The sequence below is a fragment of the Notamacropus eugenii genome, chromosome 1, assembly GCF_028372415.1.
Source record: "Notamacropus eugenii isolate mMacEug1 chromosome 1, mMacEug1.pri_v2, whole genome shotgun sequence".
NCBI lineage: Eukaryota > Metazoa > Chordata > Mammalia > Diprotodontia > Macropodidae > Notamacropus > Notamacropus eugenii.
In genome coordinates this window covers 77,048,852-77,062,890 of record NC_092872.1, presented here as the reverse complement: position 1 = coordinate 77,062,890, position 14,039 = coordinate 77,048,852, and the positions used below count along the sequence as shown (strand labels likewise).

At 38.7% G+C, this 14,039-nt stretch overlaps 1 protein-coding gene across 3 annotated transcripts in view; it reads left to right on the top strand.

Annotated features, from left to right (window-relative positions):
• LOC140502045 (uncharacterized) overlaps positions 1–14,039 on the top strand; it is a 72,737-nt gene that overhangs the window by 21,134 nt on the left and 37,564 nt on the right. The window contains exon 1 of one of the 3 annotated variants that reach the window (XR_011966498.1): positions 7,893–8,143. The exons of the other annotated variants lie outside the window; for them this stretch is intronic. The gene's annotated coding sequence lies outside the window, so the exon portion shown is untranslated. Of the gene's footprint in view, positions 1–7,892; positions 8,144–14,039 lie in introns of those variants that run through there. 3 annotated transcript variants of the gene reach the window in all.

Sequence of the window (14,039 nt, the reverse complement as noted above, 5' to 3'; positions counted from 1 at the left end):
CCTCTAATCTTCTCACTACAAAAACATTTTTTGCCTCTTAAAAAAACCAAAAACTCTTCCTTCATCCCTTCCAAGAATTCTAGTTGAATTTTTGCCCAAGCTGTGTTTTCCTTTGAGGCTTTGTCTGCAAATGTTTTGAAGTCATTGTTTTCTTCTGGATTTATAGACTCTTATGCTGGGATTCTTTTGTTTGTTTGTTCGTTCTTCAAGCCTACGTCTTGACTTTGGACTTTATGTTAAGGCTAAGCTTTTTCACACTTCTGGAGAGAATGTTTGGGCTTATTTTATTTCTTCTTTTGGGGACTGAGTGTAATATTCTTCCAGAATCTCAATGACAGCTCAGAATGGGGACTTACAACCTTTCTGTGCTTTCAAAGTGTTCTGGTTCAAGGCAAAAGTCTTATTTCTTCCCTAGTCCAAGCTCTTCAGTTTCCTGACCTGGGTGTGGGTCTGAGCAACATGTCTATGTGTGCCTTCACTGTTTAGAGTTCTAGAAGATTGTTGTTAGACTCAATTACCATCAGTCATTTGGAAAGCTCTTTTGGTTCAGAATGATAGAACAGCAGCTTTCCTTTGGTCTGAGGTTCTTGCCCTGCTTATTCCACTGAAGGATTCAAACTGGGAGGGAATCTGGAACTGAGATTCGGCCCTGCTGATAGAATCTGAGTCACTCAGCTGCTGCTTATTTCTAAACTTGCTCCTTGGTAAGGACACAGTAGAACCTACAACTACTCTTTACCCTGGGATGCTTCCTGTAAGCACAGGCCTCCTCCTTCTCAGTCAGCCAGGATCTGGGACCTGAACTAGGTAATGAACAGCACTTTGCATCTTTTTCTACATCATGTTCCTATACCCTGGACCTGAGCCCTTGCCTTGACTTAGTGAACAGCCTTTCCCTGTACTGGAATGTGCTGCACCACTCCTAGATCTATCTCCAGTGACCTCAGACTTCTCTAACTGTCTTTGTATGCTGAACTGGACTGAAAAAAACCCGCAACCCCACCTCACTGTGAATTTTTTCCCTTTGGATTTCTTGATCACAATTCCACGTTGTACATTTTCAAGATCTATGTAGAAGATCTTTGGTGGGGAGCTTTTCCTGCTACTCTGACATCTTGACTACTCCAATCAATAGGTCACATTAATACAGCACTTTTGCAATTGTTAAGTCTATTTTGTTTTGCCTTTTTATTTAAATTTTTAGAGGAATTGGAACTGATCACTGTAAACACCAAGGCAGGCATGAACTTGGAGGAAAATTGAAAAACTGTTTATTTGTTAAATTTGTACATTTAAGTATTTGAGGGATGTTGGGGGTGTGAACATGTGCTCTTGTCCAGGGGTGGGGAACCTGAGGACCGTGAGCCCTTTGACTGAATTCAAACTTCATATAAGGATCTAGAAGGCCACATGTGACCTTGAGGCTTAGCCCCACCCAGAAATTAGAGTGAGGTGAATCCTTACATAAGATTGTCAGTTTTAGGAACATCTAAGAACTATACCTCATAGAAAGTATTAGAACAGCTCAAATAATGGGTAAGGCAATTAAAAAGACAGCAATCTCTAGAGCCATCCCAGGTCCCTGTAGAACTATTATTCAGAATTAGACATGTGGATTAATGTACCAAAAGGCATTCTGGTCTGATTTGCTGGGACAGTAAATATTTAAAGTGGGAAAGTTTATGGAGAGTTGATCACGAGAATTCCCCCATCAATCTGATCGTACATCTCTAGATATAGAATGCCATCGCGCCCATTGACAGTTTTTTTAAAATTAATTTTATTTATTTGCAGTGTTCTACAATCACTACCATATAACTTAGATATTTTTCCCCCTTCTTCCCCCCCTCTTTTCCCACTTCCTCCCTGAGACGGCATACAATGTTACCACTGACACTTTGTTAAGAGGGCAAAGACAACTGCCGATAGGTATCCAATACTTGGAGCTATCCACTAGATGATTAGTTGTCTTAAAGGAAGGACGAACTCTGGTCAGAGGAGCAACTAGTAAGCATCAGTAACCAAGTATGTGTCTGACTCTAATTCTAACACTCTTTCCAATGTACCATGCTGCCTTCCGTCTCCCTAAGAGGCTGGGTCCAGGAACTCAGACTTTAGGGGGCCTCAATTCTCATTCTTTCTTCAGGGAACTGCATTCAGAAGTTCTTGATTTTCTTTTTCTGCTTCTGGGTACTATCGTTCTATGGCTCAATGGCTCCTTGAAGAGAGGCAGCTAACTGACTCAGCAGATAGAGTCTGAATCTGGAGTCAGGAAGCCATGAGTTCAAAGCTGACCTCAGACACTTCCTAGTGGAGTGAGCCTGGACGCGTCATTGAACTTTGGTCTGCCTTAACTTCGTCATCTGTAAAGTGGAGATAATAATAACACCTACCTCCTAGGGTTGTTGTTAGGATAAAATGAGATAATTAATATGTGTAATGTGCTTTGTAAACCTTTGAGTATTCTATACATGCTTTTATTATTACTTGCATTACTTTTCCACGGGAAAGTTCACTTTCTAGACTTTCTAGACATCATAGCTCTTCCTCAGGGAGGTTCTGTCTCCGTTCTCATGTTAGCTTCAGGTCTCTGGCCTTTCTTCTTTTTATAAGCCAGGAGTGTGGCTCAGCTCTGTAACAGTCATGACTCAATTAAGGACCAAATAAGATAATATCTGTAAAACTCGTAACATAATGCTTGCCACATAGTAGGTGATGTATCAATGTTAGCTGCTATTTCTATTATTATCTCAGTCAATTATCCTTAGTGAAGTATCTGTAGTCTCCAAAGCTACAGCTGGCTAAGTATTCCTGAGTACATCAAGAAGATGTCAATCAGTCATCTCAAAGTGGCTTCAGTAAGCATGTCAAGAGTTAATAATAGTCAATAGACACTTATTAAGCGCCTACTGTATGTCAGGCACTGTGCTAAGCACATGTCCACACTTTGTAAGAGAGATGCTAGAACAAAGGTATATATATCCTTTAAGTTTTTTAAGCTACTCCAGGTCATGCTCTCTGCAGATAATCCTGAAGCTCAGAAAACATTTGTCAGTCTTGGAATGGACAATATAGAGAGGAATAGATGGAATGGCGGTTATGTGATTTGGAACTGGTTGAAAGACATACAAAAAAAGTGTTAAAATGTCAGTGTCATCTTGTGGGAATTTGTATTTGTCTCTGTTTTCTTTGTTATTTTTGCTAATTACTTCTATATAGACATAAATTTGGTATTTCTGTTCAATTTAACAAACATTTTCTAGACTCTTTGCATTTGTTCAACATGCTCACCAAATTAGATCATGATTTTTAGGTGGTTCTATGATATTAGATTGCCTTTCCTTTTTTTTCCAGACACATTTTTTTTTATAGCAGATATAGTTTCTTCTAATTTTTGAATCATTTGATTTTGGCCTAATCTTTTTTGTCTCACAATCATTGATTTCTATTTGGTCTATCCCAATTTTGAGGGAGGTTTTCTTGGGTGAGGTTCACTACCTTTTTTCTAAGTTATTGATTCTTTCAAGCCTTTCCTCAATATATTTCACTTCATTTATAATCTTTTCACTTCTAGTTACTTTCACAGTCCTTGTAGCCAAACCATTTTTCCTTCAGAGACTCTGTAAGTGTTGGGTGTTATTCTTGTCTTCTGGGTTTTCTTCTGGAGCTGTTCTAGACCCATAATATTTCGTTATAATGTTAGTTATCATCTGTTTAGTCTTATCTCTAGCCTCGATTTATTGTTTGAGATTTAGTGCCGGAGTCAGCTCCACTACTTCCCACCCTCTTAGGTAGGGTGGTCAGGTCCTATTTGGTTCTAACTTTGATGTCCTAGGTTCCTGGCTACCACTTCCCTTGGCTGAATCTGTGCTCAGAGCACTGGCAGGTTTCAGTGTTCCTGATCAAAATTCTATGGTGAGCTGGGTTGGTGAGCTAAGCAAGGCACTGGGTTATCTTTTTATCAGTCCTTCTTTTAGTGCTGCCCCTATGTCCCCTGCAATCCTTCTGGCTCAGGTGTTGCTGTGGTCTACTCCCTGAAACCCCTAGGGAATCCCCAGGCAGGGAGACTACCTCTTCTGTGTCCTTCAGGGCCCTGTCTCACAGAAATGGTGCTTACCAATTTTTCAGATGGCATAAAGCTCAGAATGATGTTAATGGAATGACAGATAATATGTTAAATAAGCATCTATAATTTCCTCTCCCTATCCCCTTCCTCCCCCCACTAGAAGACAATCTCTTGTAGGGCACTTTTATCTTTGTATCCCCAGGACTTTGAACACAGTGGGTTCCTATATCAGATTGCCTGTCATCTCAGGGAGAGGGAAAGGGAGGGAGGCACAGAGGGATAGAATTTCCAACTCAAAGCATTTTTTAAATAATGTTTGAAATTGTTTCAACATGTAATTGGGGGAAAGTCTTATTAAAAATAAATATTTGATCTTTTTGTTAAATTGCTAAATTTTTTGGTTAAATTTTGTTAAAATTGATATCCAGAAAGATCGTAATGACCTAGAACAAATCTATTATGATAACATGGAATAGGGAGAAATGAAAAATCCTAGCTAGCATGACGTGGCAGCCCGAAAAAATCAATGGCAGACTACATTTTGAGTTTTTTGTTTAATTTTGGGTGTGGCATTTTAAAAAAGGGTCATTGTCAAGCTGGAGCATAACCAGAAAAGGGCAACCAGACTGGTGTGGGGATTCAAAACTTGGTGGTAGGGAAATGAATTGAAGAAAATGGGAATGTTTATAACAGGGAAGAGATTTGTGGTAGAGGAAAGATCCCTTCTCAGAATAATGGTTTTGTCACTTACATTCATAATTGAAGGAAATATTTAATTTCAGTCAAAGGTTAGTGAAAATAAACATGCAACTTTTTTTTTCTCATGCAAGTTCACAGATATATCCATGTTCATCCAAGTTCGCAGATCTATCCATGTGTCCCTTAGGGTCTAAGACTATATTGGTGGATGGAGTTTCACAGCCAGCATTTCCATGCAACGATAACAGCCAATGAAAATTAGGTGTAAACTTCTTGACTCGAGAGGGTAGAAGTGTCCCTGATGGCTGGAAGTGGTAGGGCGAACTTCCAGTTCAATATAAGGAGCAACATGTACAGCTGTTCCAAGAATGGATCGGGCTACCTTAGTAGATGGTGATTTTGCTACCCCTTGTGATGCTCAAGCAAACATTGGACAATTACTGAAATGGCACAGAGAGAATTCATGCTGTATTTGCTGGTTGTACTAGGTGGCCTATAAGATTGTAACAAAAGGGGGTGATTTGGGATTTTGAAGGGAAAGATTATTCTATTCTAGGTGACTGAATCATTTCTGTATACTGAGAGGAGAGAATACCAGACTTTTCAGGAAGACCTGGGTTCAAATCTGGTCTTAGACACTTACTAGTTATATAGCTCTGGGCAAGGCACCTAGCCTCTGTTTGCCTCAGTTTCCTCATCTGTAAAATGAGGATAGAACAACCTTACAGTGTTGTTGTAAAGGAGATATTTGTAAAGCACTTGGTGCCTGGCACACACATAGTAGGTGAATATAAATGTAAGCTATCATTGTTATTATCTGTTGTTTTATATATTTAATGATTATGAATAATAATACTAATAGCTAATTTTATACAGTATTTAGAATCTGTGAAGCACTTAACATGTCAAGTAAATTGGTAATAGTCCCTAATCTGCCTATTTCGTAGGTTGTTGTGCTTTATGTACTGTAAGGCATTTTGCAAACCTGAATGAAAATGGCAATTAGGCTTGTTGATGGGAAGCAGAGCTAAAAGTCGCCATCTCTAGCCTTTTCCTTTCGGTTTTGCTCCAAGGTTCTTTTGCATATTTGTAGATTTTTCCAAAGTAAATTCCAGTTAGGAACATAAAGAATTAAAAGAGAGCTATTGGACAGTTTGGGTCAGCTCCCAAGATCAGAGCCAGTCTCTATGAGCATGGTAGGCAACGGGTCACCATTTACATTTGAGGTGCTCATCAAGGCTGCTTGAATTTCCACTAGAGAGTGAGAGGCTGACTCCCAATTGGTCCCAAGTACCCAGTCCTTTTGGAAGAGCCCTATGCATGTTAGAAATTCATCTGGAGCTTGTTTTAAAGGTATATTTATTTTATTTATGTTTATTTTGGGGCAGCCAGGTGACAAAATGGATAGAGCACCAACCCTGGAGTCAGGAGGTCCTGAGTTCAAATTCAGCCTCTGACACTTATTAGCTAGATGATCCTGGACAAGTCTTTTAAACTCATTTGCCTTAGTTTCCTTCCCTATAAAATGAGCTGGGAAGAAAATGGTAAAACATGTCAGTATCTTTGCCAAGAAAATTTCAAATGTGGTCCTGAAGAATAAGATACAACTGAAAAAAATAACAACAAGAAATGTTTACTTTAAGTGATGCAGTTCTGTGGTTCACCCAGTAGAATTAGCAGAAATTGTGTATCAGAATGGAGTGGAATCACTATTTCTAAAGGGAGAAAAAAATCCTGAATATGAGAGGTGAAAGAAACTTTAGGGACATATGGTTCAACCCCCTATTTCTACAGATGAGAAAACTGAGGTTCAGAGAGAAAAGAAATGCTTTGGTAAGTTCACACACCTAATAATTGACAGAAATGTAACTTGAAGTCGGTTCTTAACTGGCTTCAATTCCATTGTTATTTGTAATATACTGCACAGCCTCAGGAGGTTAATAATGATAACTTAATCCAGGACTGATGTTGAGAAGTTGGGTAGATTGGTGAGAAGATTGTCCAACGTTAGCAGCTAACTAAATTAATAATAGTGAAAGTGTTGAGGTTTGAGGGGTGCTAGGAGATCCCAAAATACCAACGCTGGGTCCTGCTCGAATGAATTCAACACAAGCCTTCTTAAAGTCAAAGAAAAACAAAGTTTATTAAAGATTTGCCGTACTGGGTTGACTCTTAAGGAGCCTAAGCATTTGTAACGCTTATATTCACAAGTGGCCCAGATAGAATCTCAGCTAGACAGAGTCTAAGCTGTATTGAATCTGAGTGTCTTCGTGAAGGTGAGATGGAACTTAAATACAGAAAAAGACTGAGGGAAGCATCCAAGTGTCACCAAGTAGTCTGGGGTCCCAGGGATGGTCTGGATAGATCAAACCCAGGGAGGATCCTAATGGGAGTGGCTGGTAATAGGATCAAAGGGAGGAATATCAAAAGAATGCTAAATAGAAGATAGGGAGTATCAGGTCTGGGAGAAATGGAAGGGGAGTCCAAGGAGGTTCCCCCCACCCCCCCAGGGCCAGACTTTCCAGGGGGCCCTTCAAACAAATGGGACAAAAGCCCTCCTGATCAAAGGGAAAAAGGACTTGGCTTGGGCTTATACCTCATCAAAAGGACTTTGGCCTAACAGGGAAATGACTTTAGCTCATCAGGAGTAAAGTATATAAAAATCTACGTGATAGGGGCAGCTAGGTGGTACAGTGAGTTGACAGAGCACTGGCCCTAGGGTCAGGAGGACCTGAGTTCAAATCAGACCTAAGATACTTACTAGTTGTGTGACCCTGGGCAAGTCACTTAACCCTGATTGCCTCAAAAACAAAATCTATGTGATAACAGAGGTGAGAGCAATTAGATGAATGCCTTAAATCTCTGTTAAGATGTCTGAATAGAATTCATATATGTGTAACCCTTGTGTCAAAGACTTTTAGGATCTGAAGGGTTCCATGGTAATGTGGAAGTTTTCACTTCCTTAGCTCCTCAACTTTATCTCCTGATGCACTGAAAATCACTTCCTCACATCACTTGTTAAACAACTCTAATTTCCCTTGTGAGAATTCAGCGTACAACTGTAGGCAACAGAGGCCCTGGAAACAAAATAGAATCCTTGCACAGCCAACAGAACCCTCCCCAAATGAACTATTCTATGCCAAAGTTCTGTGTAAAATCCAGTCATTTCCAGTCTCCACAAAAGCAGGTGCCATAGTTCCCCTGTAGAGGATTTTTTAGAAGGCTGCTGTCCATGGATTACTCACTGCCCTTTGCCCCTGATGTGGTAACTCCGGTGGTATAGTTCCCTCTTCAGTTCCCAAGTGCTTCCAGAAATTGTTAGAGGGCTTTGCTTTCCTTCGTGGCTCTTCTGCAGTTGCTCCCAACAAGGAAACCCAGGTTTGTCTCTCTCCTCCTTAATTCCACAGTTGTCTTTTGGCTACTGAAGGTCAAAAACTACTCTCTGTTAGAACAAAAATTTTATTTGTCATTGGACACAAGTCTATTTAAAGCACTGGTTACTGAAATTACTCTTTCAAAAGAATTACCTAATCACTAATTCCAATTGTTTTTTTTTAAAAGCCTAGATAGCTATCATTTAATTCAGTTCTTTAGTATTTAGGAAACAACTTTATATATAGTTTCATATCAGAATCTCACAAGCACCAGGTGAAGACATGCTATTTATTAATATAAAAACAGGTGTAAATTCAGGAATGTAGGACAAAAGTCTCCAGCTAACCCCTGTCCCTTCAGTATGGTAACATAAATCTTCATGATCCTGGTACTAGCTCCAGGGACATGATTGGAGTTGAAAGGAGTTTACTCAACCCAAACCAAATGTAAAGATGATCTGTGGAGCTCCTTTTAGGAAGGAATCAAGGTAAAAAACAACAACAAAAAAAGATAGACTTGATTTGAAGGACTCTTGCTATGCCGATGGAATGCAGGTGTTACCCTGACTCAGAAAAGAGACAAAATAACTGTGTGGCTATGGGATGGCTCAAAAGAGAGAACCCCAGATAAATATTCCCTGCGGTAAAGAATCTGTCCATCAGCTATAATTCAGTGGAAAAGGAACAGATAGTGATAGCAACCCAGCAGAGAACTAGTCAAACAACGATTCATTAAAGGAGGAGCAGACTGAATTAGCAGTTCAGTGGAAATGCAACCTCAAAACGATTCATTAGAGAAGCAGCAAAGAGAGTAGTAGTTCAGTGGAAAGGCAGCATTAACAGAGTTGGGAGTTCCAGCTGCCTTACAGCATTAGTAGCATGAGCTGTCCAGGCTGCAGTGTTCCCTCTACTTCTAGCATTGTGAGAATCTGAGGGAGAGTGTGTCACTGTGTGTAGGGGAGAGATGAAGCAGGGTGGGGATGATGTAGCTTGGCTTATTTCCCATGCCATTCTTTTTTATTAAATGCCTTTAACTGATGATTTTATGTGTCAAATCTGGTTAAGTATGCAAGAAAGTACACTGGAGGGAGAGTTCAATATGGGGAATTTTAAATAGATATTGATCCAGATAGTACTTTGAAACTTAGTGTACTAAGACTTGTTGAAGCAGATTTACCCCCAACCCCACAACAAGATAACTGAAGTCAAGTGTTTGAGACAGGATTCATGCCTAGGTCTGTCTTGACTACACATCTAATGCACTTTTTTTTTATCCAGAAAGATCAGATTTATTTATTATTCCACTTCGTTACTTGACGAAAGGCCTTTTAGATTTGGCTACTTTGGATCTATGATTTTATTAGAAAGGTATTTTCTTTCCACTGAAAGGGCTGAACATAGTTCTTTCATACCTTCTCATTCTTTTTTTTTTTTTTGAATTCCAAATTCTTTCCCTTTCTCCCTGTTTCCCTCTCCACCCCTCTGCTTGAGACAGTAAGCAATCAGATATAGGTTATACATGTGTAATTATGTATAACATTTCCATAATAGTTATTTTGTACAAAAAAGACTTGAATAAAAGAAAGAAATGAAAGAATGAAAAACAGCATGTTTCAGTCTGTATTCAGACATTATTAGTTCTTTCTCTGGAGGCAGATAGCATGCTTCATCACTAGTCCTTTGGGATTGTCTTGGATCACGGTATTGCTGAGAATAGTTAAGTCATACACAATTCTTCATCGTATTCCTATTACTGTGCACAATGTTCTCCTGGTTCTATACACTTTCACTATGCATCAGTTCATCTAAGTCTCTTCAGGTTTTTCTGAAATCATCCTGCTTGTCATTTCTTATATCATAATAATATTCCACTATAATCATATACCACAGCTTATTTAGCTATTCCCCAATTGATGGGCATGTCTTCAATTTCCAATTCTTAGCCACCACAAAAAGAGTTGCTATAAATATTTTTGTACAAATGGGTGCTTTTCCCTGTTTTTGGATATCTTTGGGATATAGATCTAGCAATGGTATTGCTGAATCAAAGGATATGCAAACAAAACCAATGCATCCAAAATTATAAGTAAAGCAGACAACTGGGAAGATAATTTTACAAGAAGTATCTCTGATAAAGGCCTCATTTCTCAAATATATAGAGAACTGAGTCAAATTTGTAAGAATACAAGTCATTCCTCAATTGACACATGGTCAAAGGATATGAACAGGCAGTTTTCAGAAAAAGAAATCAAAGCTATCTGTAGTCACATGAAAAAAATGCTCTAAATCACTATTTATCAGAGAAATGCAAATTAAAACAACTGAGGTTCTACTTCACACCTGTCAGATTGGCTAATATGACAAAAAAAGAAAATGCTGAATATTGGAGGGGATGTGGGAAAATTGGAACACTAATGCACTCTTGTTGGAGTTGTGAACTGATCTAACCATTCTAGAGAACAATTTGGAACTGTGCCCAAAAGGCTATAAAACTCTACATACCCTTTGATCAGCCATACCACTGCTAAGTCTGTATCCCAAAGAGATTTTTTTAATTTTTTATTTATTTATTTATTTTAATGTTCTGCAATCACTACCAAAAAGCTTATATTTTTACCCCCCCGCCTATCCCTACCACCCCCTCCCTCCCCAAGATGCCATACAATTCTGTATATGATCTACATATATTTTCCTATTGAATATGTTTTTCACTATAGTAATGTTGTATAGGTGAACTTAAATAAATGGAAGAAATCATATAACAAATCAAAACATAATACACACACACATATACAAACAAGATCTGCTACATGCTGCAAATGAATTCCATAGTTCTTTCTCTGAGTGTGGAAGGTGTTTTATCTTAGAAAACCATTGGGAATTATTTTTTTTTTAAGTTCTTGGGTTATTACGAAGTTCCAAGTCTACCAGAAGAAACTCTCGCACACTATGGTCGTTGCTGTGCACAGATTTCTCCTGGTTCTGCTCCTTTCTCTCAGCATCAGATCATATAAGTCCTTCCAGGCCTCTCTGAAGTCTTCTTGTTCATCATTTCTTATGGCGCAATAGTACTCCATTACATTCATATACCACAACTTATTCAGCCCTTCCCCAACTGATGGGCATCCCCTTGATTTCCAGTTTTTGGCAGCTACAAAAAGTGCTGCTATAAATATTTTTGTGCATGTGGAACCCTTTCCCATTTTTATAATCTCTTGGGAATATAGTCCTAGTAGCGATATTGCTGGGTCAAGGGGTATGCACATTTTTGTAGCCCAGGAGATTTTTTTTTAAAGGGAAAAGGACCTACTTATACAAAAATATTTATAGCAATTCTTTTTGTGGTGGCCAAGAATTGGAAATTGAAGGATGCCCATCAATTGGGGAACATCTGAACAAGTAGCGGTATGTGATTGTGATGGAATATTATTGTGTTATAAGAAATGATGACAAGCAGTATGGTTTTAGAAAAAACCTGGAGAGACTTCCACGAACTGATGCAGAGTGAAGTGTACAGAACCAGGAGAACAGTGTGCACAATAGCAACAGTATTATAAGATGAAGAACTATGAACGACTTAGCTCTTCTCAGCAATACGGTGATCCAAGACAGTCCCAAAGGACTCATGATGAAAAATTCTACCTGCCTCCAGAGAAAGAAATGATGGTGTCTGAACACAGACTGAAGCATGCTATTTTTTTACTTTCCTTCTTATATTGTTTTGGGTTCAAATTTTCTTCCACAAAATGACAAATATGGAAATACGTATTACATGATCGCACATATATACCTATGCTTGCTTACCATCTCAGGAATAAGGTAAGGGAGAGAAGGAAGGATAGAATTTGGAACTCAAAATTTATTTACTTTTTTCTCCAAAGTTTAAAAAGATAAGCTTTATTCTTTTATTTTCAATATATTTCTTTTTTTCAATTACATGTCAAAACAATTTTAAACATTTTTAAAAGTTTTGAAGAACTCAAAAGCAAAACAACAAATATTAAAAATTGTTTTTGCATGTACTTGGAGAAAATATTTTATTATCTTAAAAAAAGAATGAATGGGGAATACAGAATAGAAACTTTAGAAAACAAATAGAAACCCTTCAATAAATATCTCTCAAATATCCAGATTTAAAAAAAAATTAATAATTCTTTCCCAGCCATAGTTGTCAAAGGTGCTTTGTTAAGAGGAATGGGGACTTTTTCTTGACTTGGTTACTTTTCATCTGATTCACTCCATTGAGGAAGTGATGATGATTTTCTTGGCCCAAACCATTGCGGACTAGAGCCAATCCTTTAAACTGGGCTTATAAAAGGGAATTGGGAATTTTGAGTTAGACATTTGGCCAATCAGAGAAAGAAGCACAGTAGAATTGAGTCAACCTGGATCCCAGGGGAGGGAAAAGCCTACTCATTCATCCAACCCCTCCTCTATCCAACTTTGGACAGGCAGAGAAACATTATAACTACAAAAGCTCTCATTCATTTGGCCCTAGAGGTGGCAAAGAGGCAGTTTCAGAGCTCTCAACCATAAAGCTGTAGGACTGTACTTGTCCCAGTCTCCTAGACAGAGTAGGGGAGGTTTCTTGGACAATACTAAATTCTTTGACCTAGCCTTTTGAGGAGAGGATAGGGGAATTCCTATGTAATTCTAAGTTCCCAGAGTGGGTAAGGATTAGTTCTAAAGTGCAGGGTGGGGGATTTCTGGACAGCTCCAGTCTTTTGGAGAAAAGATGATTAAGCAACTTCAAAATTATTTTCTTTTGAAGGGGAATTCAGAATCCTTAGGGTAATTCTGTAAGGTTGGAGACCAGTGTAGGACCCTGAGATGAAGGAGGAACTCATTAGGAATAGGAGGAAGAGTGTATTGATTGTTTATCATTGGTTCATAGAGCAAGAGTGGAACATCTCAGGGCATTTTAATCAATCTCCTCATTTTACACATGAGGAAAATGAGGTCCAGAGAGTTGAAGTAACTTGCCCAAGGTCACTTAAGTAGTTAAGTATCAGAGATGGAATCAAATCCAGGCCCTCTGATTCTTTCAACGGGGCCACACTAATCTTCTGTAAATCCTTTGTGTTGTTTTTCATTTTCTGTGGGGTGAAATAAAGGCTCTTCTATATCCAATATTCATTATTACCATTAGTGCTTACATGGGAACTAGGGACTGTTCTGGTGGAAAACAGTGCATGTAGTGTATAGTGCAGTAGAAAGAACCCTGGATTTGGGGTCAGAGAACCTGAGTGCAGATCCTACTACTGTCACGTTTACTTATGAGATGTTGGTCGAGTCACTTGACATCTGGAGGCTTTAGTCTTTCCCATTTATAAATGGAGGTGCTGGACAAGATGGATGATCTTTAAAGTTTCTTCTAGTTCTAAATTTACCTGTAGTCTTGAGGTTTCCAGAGAAAACTCTGGTTGGGGGCAAAAATGAGCCAAAGAGATGGTTTTCAGGGATATCTCCAAGAATTGTACTTAGTCCATATAAACTCAGTGCAAGTATGAACATGTCACTCCTCTATTCAATAAACTTCAATGGCTCCCCATCACCTCCATAATCAAATATAAAATTCTCTATTTGGCATTCAAAGCCCTTTATAATTTGGCCCCTTCCTACCTTTCCAGTCTTCTTATACTTTAGAAAAAATTCTATGATACAGTGTCACTGGCCTCATTGTTATTCCTTGCATAAAACACTCCATCTCCAGACTTTTTCATGGTTTGTTCATCATGCCTGGAATTCTCTCCCTCCTGGATTTCCTGATTTCCTCAAGTCCCAACTAAGACCCCAACTTTATAAGAAGTCTTTCCTGATCTTCCCTAAATGCTGATGCCTTCTTTCTGAGGATTATCTTCATCTTATCCTGTATATACCTTGTTAGCACACAGTTGCTT